This window comes from Tachyglossus aculeatus, chromosome X2 (genome assembly GCF_015852505.1).
Source record: "Tachyglossus aculeatus isolate mTacAcu1 chromosome X2, mTacAcu1.pri, whole genome shotgun sequence".
In the NCBI taxonomy this organism is placed as follows: Eukaryota; Metazoa; Chordata; class Mammalia; order Monotremata; family Tachyglossidae; genus Tachyglossus; species Tachyglossus aculeatus.
Window position 1 is genome coordinate 6184578 of NC_052100.1, and position 23514 is coordinate 6208091.

The 23514-nt window shown below is 45.9% G+C and overlaps 1 protein-coding gene across 2 annotated transcripts in view; it reads left to right on the forward strand.

Annotated features, from left to right (window-relative positions):
* The first annotated feature begins 1035 nt into the window (after positions 1–1035).
* CNOT6 (CCR4-NOT transcription complex subunit 6) overlaps positions 1036–23514 on the forward strand; it is a 48426-nt gene continuing 25947 nt past the window's right edge. For both annotated transcript variants that reach the window (XM_038770830.1, XM_038770831.1), the window contains exon 1: positions 1036–1208. The gene's annotated coding sequence lies outside the window, so the exon portion shown is untranslated. The remainder of the gene's footprint in view (positions 1209–23514) is intronic.

Consider the following 23514-nt stretch of genomic DNA (forward strand, 5'->3'; position numbering starts at 1 on the left):
AGTGGCAGAGCCGGGATTAGACCGTAGATCCTAGACTGTAGACCAAGAAGCAGCGTGGCTCAGTGGAAAGAGCACGGGCTTTGGAGTCAGAGGTCATGGGTTCAAATCCCGGCTCCGCCACTTGTCAGCTGTGTGACTTTGGGCAAGTCACTTCACTTCTCTGGGCCTCAGTTACCCCAGCTGTAAAATGGGGATTAAGATTGTGAGCCCCACGTGGGACAACCTGATCGCCGTGTATCCCCCCAGTGCTTAGAACAGTGCTTTGCACATAGTAAGCGCTTAACAAATACCATCATTATTATTATTATCCTACTAACTCCCGGGCCTGTGCTCTCTCCACCAGGCCACGCTGCTTCTCTACCCCCTTGTACTTTTTCACAGTCCTCCGCACACAGTCTGGGCTCGATAAATCGCCCTGATTGAGAGAAAGAGAGTGGGAGCAGGGAGTGAGGGAGAAGAAAAGCGGGACGAGGAGAGGACAGGCGAGGAAAAGATGAGGGAGAAAAAGGAGGGAATAAGTGGGTGACGAGGGCTAGCCCACCGCTCCTCCTGCGGGGGGGGGGCGAGGGAGGTGAGAGGAGGAAGGGGGCGTTTGTTGTGGTGCCCCCGCGTCGGTGCGGGAATGGAAGCGCCCGTCGGCCGCAGCCAATGAGCGCCGGGAATGTGGAGCGGCCGGGCGGCTCGGCCCCGCCCCGGGTCCCCCGGCCCGCCGCCCGAGTCCCCCCTCCCGGGCCGGGGCCCGAGCCCGCGCCCGTCGCCATGATGCTTGTTTGCTTTCAATGAAAGCGAGGGGGGCGAGGAGGAGGAGGCGGCGGCGGAGGAGGAGGAGGAGACGGCGGCGGCAGCAGCAGCAGCAGCAGCAGCCACGGCCTGCGGAGGACGAGGAGGAGGAGGAGGAGGAGGAGGAGGATCAGCAGCAGTGGCAGGAGGAGCCCCCCCGCCAGCAGCTCTAGCTGCAGGAGTAGCAGCAGCAGCAGCAGCAGGAGGAGGAGGAGGAGGAAGGGAGCAGCAGCAGCAGCAGACCGCTCCTGACGGTCCAGTGGCGGCGGCGGCGGCGGCGCTGGTGGGAAACAAAGAGCGAAGCAAGAAGGCGGCGACGGCGGCGGCGTTGGCGCTGCGGCAGCCGGGGGGGGACTGGTATGGTGGTTTCACAGGTAGAAGCCCGCTGCACTCACAGGGAGGCGGAGGAGGGCGGCGAACCCCGAAAGGTAAGGAACCCGGCCGGGCTCCCCCCCACCCCGCCGTGCCCACTGCCCTCCGCCTGGGCCAGGAGGAGGAGGAGGAGCAGGGGATCGGCGGGGGTGGGGGGCACGGGGAAACAGAGCGTCGGCGCCTCTCAGAAGTTGCTTTTCAGGGAAACACTTTCCATCCTCCGGGGCCCGAAAGCCTCGTTTGACCGCCCCCGAGTCGCGGAGGGGGCAGAGGCGGGACAGCGGGACTGTCGCCTCCATGGCCCCGTTCCTTAACCCGCCCCGCGCTTTATTTCCTTTCCCTCTCATTCATTTAAACGTCGTAACAGTGGTCGGGGCTGTACGGCCAGAAACTTTTATTCTTTTTTTTTGGTTTTTTTGGGGGGGGTCCCCTCGGTCGTTCGTGGTGTGGGGCTCGCCCACCCAACCGGGGCCGTTGTGCGAGGGTGGGAAGGGGGGCGGGCTTGCAGGTGGAGCGGCCGAGGCCTGGCGGGCGCGGGGTGGGGGCGGCAGCCCCGCGCTGGCCGCCTCCGGAACCGAAGAGAGAGACAGAGAGAGAGGGAGGGAGGGAGAGAGGGAGAGCGAGCGCGTTGGGGCTGTGATTGACAGGCGGCCCGTGCAATGGGGGCCGGGCTGCGGGGGCGGGCCTTGCGGTGACGCGCAGGTAGTGGCTGGGTCGGGAGGACGGCCAGCCTCACACATGTCCGGAATAAACAGTGCGCCCGGCCCGGCCCCGCGCCCCCTCCCCTTTAAGGCAGCCGCCTGCCTTTCTGCCCGCCGACCGAGAAACAGCGGCGCCTTTAAGCCATCCGGAGTCAGCGTGATAATAATGGTGATAGTGATAATGACGGCATTGGTTGAGCGCTTACCGGCTGCAAAGCACTGTATTGAGCGCCGGTGTTTAAGCGCTTACTATAGTAATGCTATTAGTTAATCGCTTACAATGACGGTATTTCAGCGCCTACCAAAACAATAATCAATCAATCGATCGTATTGAGCGCTTACTGTGTGCAGAGCACTGTACTGAGCGCTTGGGAAGTACAAGCTGGCAACGTACAGAGACAGTCCCTACCCATCAGTGGGCTCACAGTCTAGAAGGGGGAGACAGAGAACAAAACCAAACATACTAACAAAATAAAATAAATAGGTACAAGTAACGCTTATAATAATAACGGTATTTGTTAAGCGCTTACTTTCACAGCAATAATAATGCTATTTGCTAAGCGCTTTAACAGCAGTAATGATGCTATTTGTTAAGCGCTTTCTTAATCAGCGATAACATGCTATTTGTTAAGCGCTTACTTAATCAGCGATAACAATGCTATTTGTTAACCGCTTACTTTAACAGCAATAACAGTGCTATTTGTTAAACGTTTACTATAACAGCAATAATAATGCTATTTGTTAAACGTTTACTATAACAGCAATAATAATGCTATTTGTTAAACGTTTACTATAACAGCAATAATAATGCTATTTGTTAAGCATTTACTATAACAGCAATAATAATGCTATTTGTTAAACGTTTACTATAACAGCAATAATAATGCTATTAAACGTTTACTATAACAGCAATAATAATGCTATTTGTTAAGCGCTTACTTTAACAGCAATGATAATGCTATTTGTTAAACGTTTACTATAACAGCAATAATAATTCTATTTGTTAAGCGTTTACTATAACAGCAATAATAATGCTATTTGTTAAGCGCTTACTTTAACAGCAATAATAATGCTATTTGTTAAACACTTACTATAACAGTAATAATGCTATTTGGATTTAATTTTGTTAATGAAGTAGGAGGCCAGATCGTTGGGGGTGAGGGAAGGAGGAGGGCGAGGAACCGGGGGTCTGAGAAGGGAGTTGAATGTACGGAAGAGCTGGCGGGGGTGATGGGCATGGGTGTCAATGAGGGAGGAGAAATAGTTTTGTCTGGCAGAGGAGAGGGCTGAGTTAAGGCAGGAAAGGATAAACTTGAAGTGAACGAGGTTGGCATGGTGTTTAGACTTCTAGACTGTGAGCCCACTGTTGGGTAGGGACTGTATATGTTGCCAACTTGTACTTCCCAAGCGCGTAGTACAGTGCTCTGCACACAGTAAGCGCTCAATAAATATGATTGATTGATTTGACTGCTGTGTGGCTTTGGGCAAGCCACTTAGCTTCTCTGTGTGTCCATTCCCTCATCTGTAAAATGGGGATTAAGATTGTGAGCCCCATATGGGACAACCAGATTTCCTTGTATGTACCCCAGTGCTTAGAACAGTGCTTTGTACATAGTAAGCGCTTAACAAATAACATCATTATTATTATTGAGTTCTTACTGTGTGCTAAGCGCTGGTCTATACTTTGGGGTAGATCCAAGTTAAGTTGGACACAGTCCTTGTCCTGCACTGGGCTCACACTCTTAATCCCCATTTTACAGATGAGGTGACTGAGGCCCAGAGAATAAATAATATTACCACTACTACTAATAATAATGATGGTATTTGTTAAGCGCTTACTATGTGCCAGGCACTGTTCTAAGCACTGGGATAGATACAAGGTAATCAGGTTGTCCCACGTGGTGCTCACAGTCTTAATCCCCATTTTACAGATGAGGTGACCGAGGCCCAGAGATGTGAAGTGACTTGCCTAAGGTCACACAGCAGATATGTGGTGGAGTGGGATTAGAACCCAGGTCCTTTTGAGTCCCAGGCCCATGCTCTATCCATTAAGCCATGCTGCTTCTCTAAGTGGATGGTCAGCAAGGATGGATAACTACCTGAATGCTAGGGAAAATGGACTTAGGGAGGAGTATCTCTCTGGGATGACTTAGACTGCCAGCACTGTATGAGACAGCATTGTTCTGTTGTATTCTCCCGAGCACTCACAGAGCTCTGCACACAGTAAGCACTCAATAAAATGCGACTGCCCGATTGTAGCCACCCCAGTGCTTTACTCAGTGCTTGGCACATAGTAAACGCTTAACAAGTATTATTGTTATCTATTCTTGGGGAGGGCATTTTTCACCCCTCGTCCAACCCCAGGGAAATATGCTTTTAAAGGCAAAGGGTTTGGCCTTTCTATCGATATTTGTATCAGATGATCCATTAGAGGAACTTTTTCAGCAAGTCAGTGGCTCAAGGGGTAGGTCGGGCATTTTAGCCTTTAACGACTTTCTGCAGAGTAACCAAATATTTGCACAACATCGATAAGTAGAAAGGATGAAAGGTTGGCATTTGCAGGTGGGCGAGTGGAATTCTTGATATGTTTCTGAATATATTTTATTTTGGTTATTTAGCTTAAACTTCCATCCTCAGAGGGAATGGAAAGAAGCTTTAGTAATTTACTCCAATAGTAGGAACCAAATTAGGCTGTTCTTCTGTTGAACCTTGTATCTTTTCCTAACCTCCCCTGCCCTCATTAAGTCTGCTTAGAGAAGCAGCATGGCCTAGTGGAAAGTACTTGGCCTAAAAGTCAGGAGGACCTGGGTTCTAATCCTGGCTCTGCCACTTGTCTGCTGCGAAACCTTGGGGAAGGCATTTAATTTCTCTGTGCCTCAGTTTCCTCATCTGGAAAATGGGGATTAAGACTGAGCTCCATGTGGAACAGGGACTCTGTGTCCATCCCGATTATCTTGTATTTTCTCCAGCACACTTAGTTCAGTGCCTGGCACATAGCACTTAACAAATGCCACAATTAAATAAGGCTATTAAGGAGTGAGAGACGGTCAAACTTCATAACTTCAGAGAATAACCAAGTGTATTCTGACTGATACATTTGGGCCATCCACAGTTTGCTATGTGTAGGTAAGCCATGTGGCCCCGAAATTGATCTCTCTGCATTCCAACTAACATTTTTATTTGCTTTCCCCTCCCGGCTGCATTTGCCCCATGAGAACTAGGCTAGGTATCTTTTGGGTCTCATGCATGATAGATTTTGGTTGTGGGGTGTTAAACTGTGTAGTCCAGCTAATGGTTTAGAAGGACCAAACAGTTAAAAGTATGCAGCACAGACCAGCAAAAGAGTGTTTTGTTGGAAAAATTGAAAAAGGTTCTTCAGAGCCTAGCTCTATTTGGTTGGGTATAAACTGGCAATAAACAATCCTGATCTTGTGGGCAGGAAACCCGTCTACCAGGTCTGTTCATTCATTCATTCAATCATATTTATTGAGCGCTTAATGTGCACAGAGCACTGTACTAAGCGCTTGGAAAGTACAAATCGGCAACATATAGAGACGGTCCCTACCCAACAACGGGCTCTTTCAAGCACTTAGTACAGTGCTCGATCCCGGTAAGCGCTTGATAAATACTACTGAAAGATTGATCAATCTTCCCAGTTGGGGCTTTGGGGTGAGGTGAGACTTGAAAACCCCACTGTTTTCCAGCTTATATTTACTTCAAGTCCAATTAACTTGTACATAAATGAGTCTTCCTCTTGGCAAGCCCAGCCGGGGGTCACCACCACCAGAATAACAAATTTGATTCCAGTTGGACTCTGCGAGTGTGCATGTTGCAGTTTCTCCTGGGAGAGAATTGTCTGTTACTTTAGATGGCCAGAAAAAGTTTAAATTTTTATCTATAAAATTGAAGAGAATGCCCAGATGGTCTTTAGTTCCTCCCCAGAGCTGACCAGGTTACCCACATAGTTATGTCTTCAATGACCAAACTGGTGACCTTTTATGATGATGGGTACTAATTTGACAGAAGCAATTGAGTAAATGTAAGAACCTCCCCCACCCCCAGAGCCCCAATTAAGTCTCGAGAAACCAGAAGACTCAGAGAAAACTTAGAACTAAGAGGTCGTCTTTCCGACCTCCGTGGGATCTTATTCCAGATCACTTGGGTTTTGCTCAGTGCCTAAAAGGTACAAACGCACTCTGACAGACTGTTTTCAGCTCAGTTCCCTCTTGGCCTCATTGCAGCCCTTGGAGAAAGGGGTGTAGGCTGTGTCCTAATCAGAGAGGTTGTCACCCTGGCAGAGCAGGTGGACTGACAGGCCAGCTCTTTGTTCTGCTTCTTCCCACTACTGCCCTTTTCCCCAAGGTCTAATTCTCACTTCTCTCTGTCATTGTTTCTTAAGGTTTTTGGCTGTTTCCGTGCGAGACGGAGACGGGTGAGATGGGTGTGTTGAGAGAATTCTGGAAAGTGGATTGTAAAGCTCCTTCAAATTTGGTGTCCTCTGTGGCCCTGGGAGGGTAATCCTACCCCTTTCTTCCATTTACGTTTCCTTTGTAACTTGGTACTGTTTCAAGGGGCAATGCGAGAGGTTTCATTTGCAGAAGAGTTTGGTGCTAAAGTGTTAAATCAATACTAATGGAACACTTCCCAGTCTTAACTCTGCTCTACCCAGAGTTCTGTGGAGAAAGAATGAACGATTCAAATTTGGAACTTCATAAGGTGTCACACTATATTTGGTAGATTTTGGGGACCATGCTTTTGAATGCAGTTTTATTGTTATGACTTTTTTTACAGGGAGTTTTGCTAGGAAAACCAAACTTAATTTGTAAAACACCTAAAAGTCTGCTTATGGAGTTGCCAGTTGAAAGTAAAACCTTAAAATTCAAGATAGTTGGTGTATACCTTACACACACAACACATGTGTAAATTCTACTGAATTTAGGGTCCATTCCTCAGATTTGCCTTGCCTGGCAAAAGCACGATTAGCCAGGAGTAGTGTGTTCATTGTCTGCCTGTCTGTCTGTCTGTCTCTCTCTCCCTCCCTTTCTCTCCCTCTCCCTGCCACACTCCTGTTCCTAGGCCCAGTTTTCTTGACTTTGCCAGAAGTGGCCAAAACAATGCCACCACCGAGGGTCCATACCTTACCCTTTTGCAGCCCCCTAAGAGGCACTGACAGGGGCAGAAACCCACTGCTGTTTTTACAGTTGAGTGGACATTGTTATTCAGGGTTCTGTGGTTCTCCTCAGGCCGTGAACCATGAAATGTGACCACAGAGGTCACTCCAAATAAGCGAAACTTACCCACTTTAAAACCACAAATGATCAGCGCAGCCAGGTAATGAAACAAATGTCCCTTGCTCCAGTTACTTAAATTCCAAAAGGCAGAGCAGGAACTGGAAGGCACCCTGAAGAGCCATGCAGGGCCTTGGCAGCCAGGGTTCCCAAAATCCTCTCCCCTCAGGGTACCAGCTGGACAGACACCTGCTTAGTGGGTGAGTTGGACTGTCGGGGAATTTCTTTCTCCCAGGCCCTGATTTCCCTTCACCGATCAAGAATGTTCAAATCCTCTCTTGTATTTACAAAACAAAATGTTTTCGGGTGGATTAGAAGCTAAGTCTCTTCCTCCTGGTGGTATGCTGGTCATTTATTTTAAAATGTCCAAATATGTGCAATCCATAATGTCACTAGTTTTGGGGTAGTTGATGTTGATATTTAGTTGAAGTCTGTGTAAATTCAGGAACAATAAAGGAAAAAGGAAGCTACTGACTGAAGAAAGGCCAGCCAATGCAAAGTATCTTGACTACCCATTGTATAATTCAGTTACCAGGATTTCTCATGACAGCACACAAGGGGAATACACTGTTTGGTATTTGCTGAATATTGTTAGTTTTAGTTTATTGAAGTAGCGCTAGGACTTTGGAGATATTTGGAGCTTGTCATTTTCTGAAAATGACTTCAGTTTTTGTTTCACACTTCAACTTTCTACCAGGCTGACCCAAGTCTGTACACTATCATGCAAAGCAAACCCACTGATTTAGCCGCTCACCAAAAAATCTGAATTTAGCCAGGTTTGGATTTCTGTGCTTTTTCTCTGCTTCCTTCATTTCCATTTTAGTAAAAAGTTTAAAAGGATTCGATGCCGTTTGAACAAAATGCATCGTTAAAAGTGATATTGGTAATTTTTTTTTCGTTTGGTATTTCCACCCAGGACTGATCTTCTGCAGATTAAGGGTGTGAGAAATCACCAGACCCATGGAGGGGAGAGCGGCGGTCTGTCTCATGTGATGGGGGAGAGAGTTCCAGGCCGGAGGGAGGACATGGGCAAGGAGTCAGCGGTGCGATAAGCCGATACCGGGTGGTACAGCTAGTGGGTTGGCGTTAGAGAAGCCCAGTGTCTGGGCTGTGTTGTAGGAGGAGATCAGCGAGGTGAGATAGGAGCAGGAGAGCTGATTGAGAGCCTTAAAGCCAACAGTATGGCATTTCTGTTGGACCCGGACGTGGATCAGTGGCTAAAACAAGGCTCTCCAGGGGAAAATCCATCAATCACTCAATGGTATTTATTGAGCGCTTACCGTATGCAGAGCACGGTACTGAGCGCTTGGGAGAGTCCAATACAATAGAGTTGGTAGGCACGTAACTTCTGGTTATGTCTATGGTTATTTGAAAATGGAGGAGTATTGGCTAAGGTGGGTGAGGGATTGAGGGATTAGCAGAGGCCCAAGTGGAAAGAATGATGCTTCTAGTCAGATGTTGATAGCTTAAAGGGTAAAAACTGGGTATAGTGTTTTTGGCAGTGTGCCCAAAGGTTCAAAAAACAAGCAGTACCCGGTATCTCTTTCTCTCCTTGCTAAGCCTGGGTGGAGTGGTTTTACTAATAAATATCAGGTAAAAGGGAGTAATAGCCTAAATCGCTTAAAAAGAGAAACATCCTGGCTTAGTGGAAAGAGCATGAGCCTCTAGAGTTCTAATCCTGGCTTTGCCAACTGCATGCTGCGTGACCTTGGGCAAGTCACTTAACTTCCCTGTGCCTCAGTTCTCCTGTTCTATACCTCCTACTTAGACTGTGAGCCCCATGAGAGACAGGGACTGTGTCCAAACTCATTTGCTTGCCTCTACCCCAGCATTGAGAACAGTGTTTGACCCGTAGTAAGTGCTTAACAAACACCATAAAAAAAAGTTGGCTGGAAATACTGCCTTTTATTTACTGAGGCTTTGGACTATTGAAGTTTCTTAGGCAAAACAGTTTCCTGCAAAATGGCTGGGTCGGCCTTAAGAAATTTTTTCAGGGTCAACGGTGTTAATTGAGCGTGGTACTAGCCATTGGAGGAAACTGCAAAAGATGTGATCCTTGATCTCAAGGAGCTTCTAATCTAACGGATCAATCACTTGTATTGACTGAGCGCATACTGTATCATAGCACTGTACTAAGTGCTTGGGAGAATGTTATAACAGAATTGGTAGACACATTACCTGCCCTCAACAATCACACAGTCCAGAGGCTAATCTAATGGGGAAACGGTAGACACAATTTGACTAATAAAACCGGGCTGAGAGTGAAAATAGATATATATTCCTTTGGGCCTATTGAGAATGCACAGTAGCTGAGAGACCAATTAGTGGAGGAAATGGCCCTTTACTGATCCCACATCATGCGTTTCTTTTATTTATATTAATGCCTCCCCCCCCCGCCCACCCCCAACCCCAACTGAGCTGCTTGTGGGGTGGGACTTTAGCTGCCAACACTGTTTTGTAACTTCTCCCAAGTGCCTAGTGCAGTATTCATTCATTCAGACATATTTATTAAGTGCTTACTCTGTGCAGAACACTGTACTAAGCGCTTGGAAAAGAACAATTCAGCAATAAACAGTGGTGATCCCTGCCCACAACAAGGTATTAGTCTAGAGAGAGGGGAGGCAGAAATCGATACAAATAAATAAAATTACAGATATGTACATATATACATAAAATTACAGATATTGGGCCCACAGTAAAGTACTCCATAAGTACCATTGACTGATGGGACGGTGTTTAGGGACGCTTGAAGGCCCATGTCCTTCAAAAGGCCTTTCCTGACTAAGCCCTCCTTTCCTCTTCTCCCACTCCCTTCTGCATCCCCCGACTTGCTCCCTTTATTTACCGCTCCTCCCAGCCCCACAGTACTTATGCCCATATCTGTAATTTATTTATATTAATTCCCGTCTTCCTCTCTACACTGTAAGTGCATTGTGGGCAGGGAATGTGTCTGTTTATTGTTATATTGTACTCTCCCAAGCACTTGGTACAGTATTCTGCACACAGTAAGCACTCAAATATGATCGACTGACTTACTGAGCCCCTTCCAGGCTGGGGGGAGGGTTGGCATGATGGGTTGTAGATGGGAGAGCTTAAAGAGAAAGACCCCCCCCCAAAAAAAAAACAAAAATGGTGGTGGTCTTAAAGCAGGGACGGGGAGGAAAGGGGGAGTCTGCAAGAAATGGTCCAGCTTTAGGCCCTTTCTCTCCATCCCCTCCCCTCCCTCCACCAACCGCTGGGCTGGACCCAGGCGTCCCGACCAGACTCCTGCCCTGGCTGCCCCTCTCCAGGTGGCTGCTCTGAACCCCCGAAGTGGCGTTTGTCTTCCTGGAAATGGACACTGGGTTCTAATCCCGGCTCCTCCTCTTGTCTGCTGTGACCTTGTGACCTCTGTGCTCGTTACCTCATCTGTAAAATAGGGAATGATCCCCATATGGGACAAGGACTGTGTCCAACCCAATTTGCTTGAATCTACCCAAGCACTTAGTACAGTGCCGGGCACAGAGTAAGTGCTTAACAAATACCATTATTATTATTAACTCAGTTCACCCCCCGCCCCCACCACCACCACCCCATTTTTTCTGTATTTGTCATGATCCGGATGGCCTGTTCTTGGGCTCCCGGACTTGTTTCCCTGAGGTACCCCCAAGTCTCTTGAACCCCATTTCCAGCTCCGTCTCCTCTTCACAGGACCGATGCCAGCATCTCCTTCAACTCACCAAGATCTTTGTGGAGCATCCATTTGCTTTGCTGCTTTCATTTTCTCTCGGTAGGGCTTTCAGTTCAGTGGGGTCATCCCTCATCGAGCTTCACCACCACCCTAAATTCTTCAGCCTGCTCCTCCTCGTTTCTGGGACTCAAAGGGCTTTGGTTCACCCTTTTCACCAAATGGCAGTCCCAGCACTACCCTGAAAGCCTGGGGGAGCATAGTAGTCCAAATACCCCAGCCCTCAAGAAGTTTAGACCCCACAGGGGTCGGATACTCTAAACACAACCCACATTTGTGGCAGGTGGTAACTGAGCAGAGACTAAACAACTGTGGAATTCAGATAAAAGTTTATCAGGAATATTCCTGTGTCTGCAGGGAGAGGTTTCTACCCAACCAACCTTCTTCTTGCCTCAGAGCTGGCCTCTGGCAGCTTAAATGGTATTTAATCACTGTATTAAGCATTGGGATAGATACAAACTAATCAGGTTGGACACAGTCCATGTCCCACATAGGGCTCCCTGTCTTAATCCCCATTTTACAGATGAGGGAACTGAGGCCCAGAGAAGTGAAGTGACGTGCCCAAGGTCACATAGCAGTCAAGTGGTGGAGCCAGGATTAGAACCCAGGTCCTTCTGACTCCCAGGCCTGGGCCCTCTACACTAGATTGGAGAGGAACGGCAAAAGGCCGAGGGAGACCACGCACCCTCATCCCAGGTCCCCCCACTGCCAGCTTTCTCTCCCACTCAGCTAACCCTGTCACCTTGTGTCCCCTGAGAGCTCTGGAATAATCATAATTTTGGGATATGTTGAGTGCTTACAGTATGCCAGACACTGTCCACTGGGATAGCTGCAGGACAATCAAATGAGACATAGTCCCCGTCCCACCTGGGGCTCAGGGTCTGAGAAGGGAGAACCAGTAATGAATCCCCATTTTACAGGTGGGGAAACGGGCCCTCCAAAGATGACTGCCCAAGGTCACCCAACAGGCAAGGGACAGAACTGGTATTAGAACCCAGGGCTTCTGGCACCCAGTCATAGGCGCTTTACAGGAGGTCAGGGTGCTTCTCTTCGATCTCCTTGTCTGACTTTCTGCTCCTGCCACAACTTCCTGCCATCCCCCTTCTCATCGTTCCCCATCCCCTCTCTTAATCTGTTGACAGGACCATCAGACTCATGATTCAGCATGAGATTGCGGGAAGCAGTGTGGCCTAGTGGAAAGAGCCCAGGCCTGGGAGTTAAAGGACCTGGGTTCTCATCCCGACTCCGCCGCCTGCCTGCTGGGCAACCTTGGACAAGTCATTTCACTTCTTTAAGGCTCAGTTTCCTCATCTAAAATGGATATTTGATTCCCGTTTTCCCTCCTACTTAGACTGTGAGCCCCATGATGGGAAGGTACTGTGTCCAACCTGATCATCTGGAATCTACCCCAGCGCTTAGTTCAGTGCTTGGCACATAGCAAGTGCTTAACTTATTTTTGTATGATAATTAAGGGCTTCCTATGTATCAAGTACTGTTCTATGTGCTGGGACAGGTACAAGTTAATTAGGTTGGACACAATCCCTGTACCACATGGGTATCACAGTCTAAATAGGAAGGAATAGAGGTTTTTAATCCCCATTTTACAGTTGAGGAAACTGGAGGACTGAAGTGACTTGCCCAGTGTCACACAGTAAGCAGTTGGTAGGGTCAGGATTAGAACCTGACTCCCGGGCCTGTGCTATTATTATTATTTTTCCTCATTGCCATGTGGGTTCTTCTGATCCTGTACATCTGAAGAAGTTTCCTCTCTGGAACCTCCTGTGGTGTGTATCTTGAGAGCATCCTGGAGTTCAAAAGTGCACTGCTGGTTCCATGGGTAATTTAAACAAATCTTTGAAAATTAGCAATCAGCGAACTCACCCGGGATAATGTTCACGTATCTACATCCTGATATTTCCTGCAAGGTTTTAGGGGAAGGGTGGGAGTGGACTACGAATATCAAGTGACTTTTTTTTGGGGGGGGGGGGGGACTTTAAAAAGAATAATTTAAACCAATACAAATGTAAATGTGTATTTAATTGGTATCTTTAACAGGAGGAAAGATTTCTGAGAGAACAATGTGAAGTGGTTCAAAATGAAGCTGGAGCCTAAAAATAGGTTAAATTTAAGGCTTTGAATAGCGGGATTCTTTCGTTGGAAAGGATGAAGAGCCTTTTTATTGGTATAGTTTTATTCCAGGAGTTTTATACTGGGCCCCAGGGGAGGGGGGAAGCATCTAATCTGGGGGGGCGGGGGGTTGTGTGTGTGTGTGTGTGTATGTATGTGTGTTTTTAAAAGGTACCAAAATACTGTCAGTGTTTCCAACTCAGGGGAAATGGAGGCAGATTTGTTTCTTTTGGGGCATCTTTTGAGATACAGGTCTGTAACTTGAAGCGTCCAAGCTCGTAGGATACATGAAAAATTGTCTGATGGAGAGGGAGAGGAAGTTGGATAGGAAGCAGAGACGTCTATGGAGTTCATTTGCAGATCTTCTTTGTGTGCAGAGTTCTTTAGCATTAAAGCAATCTTCTGCAAAAGCAGCCTCCATACAAAATGAGTTAACCCAAAAAATGGCTTTCATAGACACCTTACATTGGAAGTGAAATTTCCTCCTGTCCTACAGAATGACCCAGCCAGATCACCTTTTCCAGGATGACACCAGCTGAGTCCGGCGGTTTAAAAATGAAGTTCCGAGTGGTTTGGGGAGGCTCACATAGTGTGGGAGATGTGTTATTCTTTGAAAGGGAAAGGAGGGGGAATTGGGCTCTGTTTTCTAAAGACGAATGGGGTGTGGAGCCCGGAAAAGTTTTTAAACCTCCCACTCAACAGAGGTAGGAAATCCCCAAGGGTTTGGAAGGGTTTAGGGCCTTATGATCTTGGCAAGAAAAGAGAGTGGTCTGCAGCCTGTATGCCACTGTGGCATTCAACATCATCAGGAGAGGCTGTTCAGCCTAGTGGAAAGAGCAGTGGGCCTGGGAGTCAGAGGACCTATGTTCTAGCCCCCACCCCCATTGCTAGTCTGCTCTGTGACCTTGGAAAAGTCACTTTCCTTCTCTGGTCCTCAGTTCCTTCATCTGCAAAATGGGGTTTCAGTACCTGTTCTTCCTACTACTTAGACTGTGAGTCCCATGTGGGACCTCATTATCTTGTATCTGCTCCAGTGCTAAGTGCTTAGCACAGTGCTCTGCACACAGTAAATGTTCAATATTTACTACTCTATTTTATTTTGTTAATATGTTTTGTTGTCTGTCTCCCCCTTCTAGACTGTGAGCCCGCTGTTGGGTAGGGACCGTCTCTGTATGTTGTCAACTTGTACTTCCCAAGCGCTTAGTACAGTGCTCGGCACACAGTAAGTGCTCAATAAATACGATTGAATGAATGAATGAAAAATAAATATGATTGAATGAATGAATGGACAGTTCTTGGCATACAGTAAGTGCTTAACAAATGCTTTTATTATTTATCATTTTTATCATTAACTGAGCTAAGTGGGTTTTTTAACGTTCTAGGTGCAGCTTTCTATAAATCTAAATAATTAAGCATTAGAGTGAAATGTCAAGCTTGATCTGTTTGGATTATTTTAGTCCAAAGTAAAATGTTATTTAGCACTGTAATCGGTAACCTGGATAACAACGTTGAAAACACAACTTATTAAGATGGCAAATAACTCCATGCTGGGTGGGTTGACCTAACCTTTGGAGCAGAATATTAAAATTCAAAATTTCCTGTAGTATTCACCAAAGTTGTCAAAATTGAGCAGGCTGAATGAAGTTGAGAGGGTCAGAAAAGGATGGTATTTTTAGGGAGAGGAAAAATAAACAGCATAGGTATAAATTGAGAATAAATTGAGAATACTGATCTTTGGGCCGGTGAGGTAGAATTCTGGGGTTAGAGTGGCCACGAGCCAGCAAAGGCACGGCTGCTAGTGAAAGAAAACCGAGCGTGGGAAGAAAGCGTGCTTGCTACCGAGGTGGCAAAATGGTAGTTTAGCATTTAGCAACACAAGGAAATCTTCCTTCTAGATTGTAAACTCATTATGGGCAGGGAATATGTCTGCTAATTCTGTGGTAATGTACTCTCCCAAGCGCTTAGTTCAGTGCTGTGCACATAGTAAGCAACAATAAATATTGTTGATTCCTTGAATCCTCTGTATTAGTCAAGTCACCTGTTAGAGCTTGAAAATTCCCCAAGAGCCACAGAAAGGAGCAGCACTACCTGAGAGTAGGTGTTTTGGCAGATAATAATAATAATAATGATGGTATTTGTTAAGCACTTACACTGTTCTAAGCCCTGGATAGTGAGGTAAAGGGCAAAAACTGATACAGAGGGCCCAGAATACTCTGACTCACGCTGTAGATTTCTTCTAGTAAGACTGGAGAAGGAAAGTCAAAACTGGGATATCTTTTTTCCCTGGGAGAAGAGAAGACCAAAAGGAAGGTGGAATTATAAGGTCAATCAGGAGTGCTTATTGAGGACCTACTATGTGCAGAGTGCTCAGCTAAGTCCTGAGTATGACACAGTAGAGGGAAGATATGATACTACCTAGGAATTTCTAGCTCGTTGAAGCTCGTTGTGGGCAGAGGGTGTGTCTGTTGTATTGTGCTCTCCCAAGCACTTAATACAGTGCTCTTCACACAGTAAGTGCTCAATAAAGACCATTGACTGTCACTTCTCTGTTTCGTACTTCCCAAGCCCTTGGTTTAGTGCTCAATAAATACAATGCCATTACTGCTCTACACCTACTGTTCACCTTCTCAGTTTCTGGCCTGAGTTTGAATATCGAGTAGTAGTGAGAAGTAGTACTCAGTAGTACTGAGAAGCAGCGTGGCTCAGTGGAAAGAGCGCGGGCTTTGGAGTCGGAGGTCATGGGTTCAAATCCCTGCTCTGCCAGTTGTCAGCTGTGCGACCTTGGGCAAGTCACTTCACTTCCCTGGGCCTCAGTTACCTCATCTGTAAAATGGGGATGAAGACTGTGAGCCCCTGGTGGGACAACCTGATCACCATGTATCCTCCCCAGTGCTTAGAACAGTGCTTTGCACATAGTAAGTGCTTAAGAAATGCCATCATAAGTAGCATTTATTGAGTGCCCACTTGATGCAGGGCACTTGCACTGGACACTCGGGACCTACAGGATAACAAAGTGGCTTTATTCTCTAAGGGGAACTTGGAGTGTTAAAAGTGGATGGAAGTCCAGAGGTAAAATGTCCCAATTTGAATTTGTAGCACAACCTAAGACGCCAAGAAAAGTTTAACTCGACTGAACAGCGCGTTGTCAATTTTAATCAAACCCCAAAGAGCGTGTGGGCTTGCAGCAGAGTCTTGCCGTTTAATCAGCGCTTAGTGTTTACATACAGGGAACTTTGCTGTAAGTTAACAGGCCTCTGTTGTCATTTGAGTGCACGGCAAAACGAAAGTGATTCTTGTGGTTTTTAGAGAGGTGGTGTGATGTGCGATGCGAAAATGGAAAACAGAGACGGCCTTTGACAAACCCGGTAAATTTCTTTATCTCGACTGGGGCAGTTACCATGGCTTTAGTGCGTTTGTCATGCCCAGTATAGACACATCTCAAGCCAATGGATTTCTGTTCAACGTCAATCTGAAAGAAGCTTCTCCTCCAGCAATATGCCATCCCCTTTCCTACAGAATTGCCAGTGCCAGTTGAAGGGGAGCCTGGGCAAAAAATGGCAGGGATTTTAAGAAGGGGGACAGGCTTCAGAGAGTTAATAGGCCTGAAGGCCACCATTTTGGGCCTCCTCAAACTCTGACGGGATAGGAGGGAGTTCTGAGTCCAGCTCATAGAACTGCGGTAGCCATTGTCCCTCTGAGTAGATGGATAGATTGGGCACCCAGAATTTCTGGGGGTTCTAAAACCAAGAGAATGAACATTTGACCCCAGGTCATTGGAATTGGTAGCAGCTTTTTATTTCTGTTTATTTGCACCAGTGTTCTTGACAGTTGAACCTTTTGTCCCTGGGCAGAGGATGCAAGAGAGTGGTCAGGGAATGTGTCTACCAACTCTGTATTCTCCCAAGTGCTTAGCAGGGTACTCTGCACACAGTAAGTGCTCAATAAGTACCGTTGTGGATGGTGAGGCAAATGAAGTATTTACATCCCTTCTATAGGCAAGACACTGTATTAAGCACTGGGGGAGATACAAGCTAATCAGGTTGGAGACAAGCCCATGTCCCATCTGAGGCTTACAGTCTTAATCTCCAATTTACAGATGAGGTAACTGAGGCCCAGAGAAGTGAAGTGACTTGCCTAAGGTCAGACAAGTGGCGAAGCTTGGAGCCCAGGTTCCTATAACTCCCATGCTCTATCCACCCAGAAACGCTGCGTTTCACTTTCCTCCTGCCCTGGGGAAGTCATAAAGGCTGGAAGAAGGAAAAACTCCTTGAGTGGGTGCTCCAAGGAGGAGGGAGAATGAATCTGTACTGGCAAGGAATTACCACATATGACCTCACATAACAGGTGACTTCAGACTTCATAAAAGGTGGTGTTGTGATAGGCCCCAGAGAAAATCAAGCCTATGAGAGAGAGAGAGAGAGAGAGAGAGGAGAGAGAGAGAGATAAGGTTCTTATTTAAAGCTTCCCAAGGAGGCATAACAAGCATCTCGGGCTTTTTTTGTTTTTCATTATTTCCCCCAGATGAATTTAGGGCAATGTTTGTTTCCTCCTTTTTCCTGTCTTTGTCATGCAGCTCCATCTCACAAAAATCCCACAATCTCTCACTCCATCTCTAGGGCCTTTGGAGCATTCTTCCTCACAACAACAAATAATAGACCAAAGGCAACAGCTGTATTGTCATCCCTGACATTTATTGAGCACTTACTGAGTGCAGAGCACTGTACTGAGCGCTTGGGAGAGTCGTGGCTGAAGAGTACGTTCATCTTCACCTTCACCCAAATCTACTATAAGCCCCATTTTTTCCCCAAGTACCCCAATAATGTAAATTTCTGATTTTACTAAAGAATCATTGCAAGTGCAGTAGAATTGTGAAAAATATTGGCATTTGTGACCTGGGCGTCATCTTTTTATGTAAGTGCCTGTGACTTTGCTAGTTTTATCAGTACTGTTATCTGAACACAGGTGCACTTTCTCAAGAGATTCTTGAACATAGGAAAACTTCTGACACTCAACATCTGACACTTTTTCATCGGCAAAATAATAAAATTGTTGTCCCCATAATCTGGATTTAAAATAAATAATTGCGACTTTAAATTAGGTGACTTCCAGGTACAGATGTGCTTCCTCCCCCACCTCCCGCCAAAAGAGACTCAACCTGGCAAATCATTCTCTTTTTCAAATGTGTGTGGCTAAGACGAAGACTATGAAGTAATGAAGTCACCATAGGTTAACAGCCGTGCATTGAACTGAGAAGTAAAGGTTTTTCACTACTAACTGGTTAAAATTCTCCACACAAATGGAGGCCCTTCACTTTGTGATTTTGATGAATTAATGTAGCCCTCAGCCACAAAAATATATCCAGACGTTAAGGGAAGTGGGGAGGAGGGTGCATATTGTAAATTTAATATATTTTAGAGGAAGGAAAAGAAAAATCAATTGGGGGAGCGTAAAAACAGCAAGCCAATAGCACTTAACTTGATTAGGCCCTTAGTGCCCCAGTGATTTTAATACGTATTTTGTAGGAAAACGTTGATGCATCCTGGGTAATAACAATAAAAGCACTTCAAAAGGGTCATTTTGACTACGTCTGAGGTTTTTCAAAGGCTCTGTTTTGTGTATTCAGTTTTTCTTTCCTCTACTCGGAATGTAAGGGAACGTTGGCAAAAGGCGGGGAGGCAAAAAGCGTGTTTCAGATCTGCATGGTGAGAAGCCCAGGTTATCACTGGCCCTCAGTTCCACCAGAAAGTGTTTTCAGTGCACACTGTGGATAGGACGCACTGGTAAACTGAGGAAGTTATTCAGGTTGGAAATTCCTTGTAGGCAGGGATTATGTCTTTCAACTCAGTTGTACTCTCCCAAGCACTTAGTCCAATGCTCTGCACACAGTAAATGTTCAATAAAAACCATTGGCTGATTGTCCTGTGTTCAGTAGAAACCATTGTTAATCGATTGATTGTGTCCAGACTGTCCAGTGTGGGGCCTGTCTGGACACAGTGGCCACGGGATAAGAAGAAGAATAATTGTGGTATCTGTTAATCCCTCACTGTGTGGCAGGCACTGCGCCAGGTGCTGGGTTGGAAACAAGCAAATAGGGTTGGACAAAATCCCTGTCCCACATGGGGCTCACAGTTTTCATCCCCATTTTACAGATGAGGTCACTGAGACACAGAGAAATGAAGTGACTTACAGGGGTGGGGGTACGTATTGTAAATTTAATATTTTAGAGAAAAGAACACCGGGGGTATTTCAACAAAGCCAGTGCTTGAGTGTTTTTGGAGGCAGTGTGGAGATTACCTGACTGTTTGGTCAAATATCATCACTCTCTTTTTAAAAAGTCCCACTCGAAGCAAGACCAACCTAAGGGAAACAGAAAGAAATGATCGCAGTTGTGTGGCGGCTGTTGGGTTTCAGTCAGTCTGCAGTTTCTATTTTTTTTAATTGTATTTGTGCCAGGCACCGTACTAAGCACTGGTGAAGAACCAAGCTAATCAGATTGGACACAGTTCCTGTCATACATGGGGCTCTGTTTTAATCTCCAGTCACTCAGTCATTCAGCCTTGTTTACTGAGTGCCTACTGTGTTCAGAGCACTGTACTAATTGCTTGGGAGAGTACAATATAGTAGTATTTACAGTTGAGGGATCTGAGGTACAGAGAAGTGGAGTGACTTGCCCGAGGTCACCCAGGAGACAAGTGGCGGTGCTGGAATTAGAAACCAGATCCTTCCGAATCCCAGGCCCAGATTCTATCCCTTAGAGGCCATGCTGATTGTCAGGGCTTCCACTTTGCGCTGACCGTGTGCAGAGCATGGCTCTAAGCAGTTGGGAAAGGACAATGCGATAGAGTTGGTGGACACGGTCCCTGCCTTTCTGGGACCATTGCCGGCTTTGTCCATGGATGAGGCCGGAAAGCTTCCTACCTTTGAGGAAGCCTGGGACACTTAAGGGGCTTCCAGGGCAGCGGTCAGGAAGCAACGCACCAATACACCTGCCCACAACATCACTCTGGACCAAAAATAAGCACTGATGTCATTTTCATTTTACTTTCACTTCCCCACCCCACCACCTTTTAATTGCCTGGGGTGTGATAGGCGGTTGGAGTGCGTGATTGAATCTTTTTTTATGTGAAAAGTGGTGGGAGTATTCAGGGCAGGCTTGAGATGGGGAGGAATCAAATAAAAGCTGTGAAGTGGGGTTTTTAGTTCAATTTTGAAATCTGTTTAGAAGAATGTAAAAATAAACTCGAGTACAGTTCTTTATTGGGGTTTGACAGTGCTGTCACTGGACCCAGAATCCCAAGCTAAAAATAAAGAGTTTTTTGGGGGGAGGAAAAATGGTACAAAGCAATAACTATTGCAGGATAAGTTATTTTAGAGCTCAACAATTTCTTCCTAGTAGTAGTAGTAGAAGCAGTGGAGTAGCAGTTAATAGCAGTAGTGGTGGAGTAGTAGGGGTTGTTGTAGTAGTAGTATTTATTGAATGCCCACTTGGCAGTGCACTTGGAAAATGCAAATCAAGAAGCGACCAGTTCTCTGGCCACAAGAAAGTCCACCCCTTCTGTCTCACCCCACCTGAAGTCCTAGTTTTGTGACTCTGTCATTTTGTTCTAGTACACTGGAGCTCTTTGACTCTCCTTCCTGTGGCAGTGGTTTCCCCCAGGGGAGGGAAAGATGTTTTCTCATCAGGTAGTATTATCATTGAAATGCACAGCACAGAGCTGCAAAATGTCAAGTTCCAAGTGTCCCAATCCCTGCCCTCAAAGAGTTTACAGTTTACCGTATGTGAAGCACTGTACTAAGGGTTTGGGAAAGCCCAATACTCTTATAATAGACATGATCCCTGCCCATAAGGAATTTGTAGTCTACTACATGCAGAGCAGCACTTGGGAAAGTATAATATAATGGAGTTAGATGTGCCCACAAGGAGCTCGTAGTCTACTGTGTACAGATCCCTTTATTGTTCGCTTGGGCAAGAATAATACAGTAGAGTTGGTAGATGCGAGTGCTGTTCCACAAGGAGCGTCCTGTCTACTTGAGCCATCGTTAATGAAATAAGGAAACGATTCTTCCAAAATAAAATGGAGGCAAAAATTTATCCATTAAGATTGCGGGCTTTTTCGGTCTAGTCAGCATTCTAGGGAGGAAGGGGTTCTGGAAGACTCAGGGAATGTGTCTGTTATTGTACTCTCCCAAGCGCTTAGTGCAGTGCTCTGCACACAGTAAGCACTCAGTAAATATTTAAATATCTATTTACTGAGCATTTACTGTGTGCAGAGCTCTCTACTAAGGTCTTGGAAAGTAAAGTTCAGCAGTAAAGGGAGACAATCTGTGCTCACACTGGGCTTACAGTCTAGAAGGGGGGAGACAGACACCAAAACAAGTTAACAGGCATCAATATAATTACAGATATATACACATCAAAACAAGTAAACAGATACTTGTGTGCTGGGTGACCAGGGGCAAGTCACTTGACTTCTTTGGGTCTCAGTTCCCTCATCTGTAAAATGGGGATTTAGTACCTGTTCTCCCTCCTCCTTAGATTGCAAACTCCAGGTGGAACCTGATTATCTTGTTTGTACCCCAGTGCTTGACACAGCGTAAGCACTTAAGTACCACAGTTAGTATTATTACCCACTCAGTCGATCACTATGTCAGTGGTATTTGTTGATTGCTTGTGTGTGCAGAGCACTGCTTAGTACATAGACAGCCCTGCCTCAGAGAGCTATATTATATATATATATATATATATAATAAAATTGTGGTATTGAAGCACTTTCTAGATGCCAAGTGCTGGGATAGATTCACAATAATCAGGTCAGACACAGTTCCTGTCCCACATGGGGTTCATAGTAAGGGGGAGGGAAACAGGTGGAGAATTCCCGTTTTGCAGATGAGGAAACTGAGGCACAGCCAAGTGAAGTGACTTGCCCATGGTCACATGGTACACAAGTGAAAGAGCTGGGATTAAAACCCAGGTCCTTGGACTCTTAGGCCCAGGCTCTTTCCGCTAGGCCATACTGCTGCTTGTATTCAGGTTTTTTTGCGGGGGGCCGGGGGGTGGGGGGCGGCTTTTTTAAACCCCAGTGCTATGCCTTCTTTGCCCCATCTGTTTAAGCCCAGTGTTTTAAATAGCTTTTAGGCCATTTTAGACTATTGTTGGGTTCTAAACCAAAAGGAGATATTTAGGCACTTAGGGTGGATCACTTCTTTCCAGATCAAAGGAGACATTTTAGTGTATTATTGTACTCTGCCTACGTTGTTGCAATACACAAAGTGGCCCTTTAGTGCAAGAGAGAATCGGGTTCCTCATTTTGGTGCAAAACACTGCCTCAGATGATTAAAGTCCATCAAGTTTGTTGATGGTCTCAGGCCATTTCAGAGTTGGAATAGCAATTTTAAATTAGGCTAGCTTTGCTTTTCAGCAATTTGTCTGGACTCAGAAACAGAAACGCAGAGTGACACATTTATTTCAGAACTGTGTATGTATTTTAAAATTTGGAAGCAGCAGTTTTCCCTGGTTTTTTTTTTTCTATTCTGCCTCAGTGTTTTTTTTTACACATCTTGTCATCTGAATAAAGCGAAATGACTCTGATGAATGAAAATAAGTCGGGGGTTTGGTCTTCACCTCAGCTTAAGTGGATAAGAAAGGGTGGGATATGTAAAGGAAAGCAAACAAAACCAATAGTAATTTAAATTCTTCAAACCAATGGTTTAAGGCAAATTTGGGGATGTTAAGCTTGTTGTGGGCAGGGAGTATGTCTACCAACTCTCTTGCATTGAATTCTCCCAAGTGCTTAGTACAGTGCTCTGACCACAGTAAATGCTCAGTAAATATCACTGATTTTGTGTTTGTCAAAATGGTTAAAAACAATTTTTTTCTAGACTTCTTGGAAGAGAAAAATCACTTTTCAACTGGCTTATGGCAATTGAAAATACATGTTCCAGCTTGGTGAGATAAAGGGGCTCCCATGTGTTACCACCTATCACTAGATCACGGGCTTAGATTTGGACCAAGATAGGAATGGCCAGACGTTATCACCATCTGGTGACTGTTGGTGCCTGGAAGAGAGCCTCGGTACAAGAAGAGGTGTCCTCCAGAGCTTAGAATTAAGCATTCCTAATGCCTGTAGCCCCCGATCCCAAATTCGGCATGCTCAGGAAACACCCGTGAGGGCAGGATGGTTGCATCCTCAATTTTGAGCAAAGTCAAAAGGGATCCTTCATCGAAGTGGCACTGGCTGTTTAGTAAATGTGGATGATCAGATTTCATTCACTCGTGAAGGAGCATTCTCAGCCGACTCTTACTAAGAATATTTAGGTGTCGTTGGCACAGACAAGTGTTCCCACAGAAAGCAAAATGAGCCTTGCTGACGTTAAATGTCCTCATGGTGTGCTTCACTGAAATAGGAAGCACTGTTGCCTGGGTGTCAGAGGATTTGGGTTCTAATCTCAGCTCTGCCGTTGTCTGTTGTGTGATCCTGGGCAAGTCACTTCCCTGGGCCTCAGTTCTCTCATCTGTTAA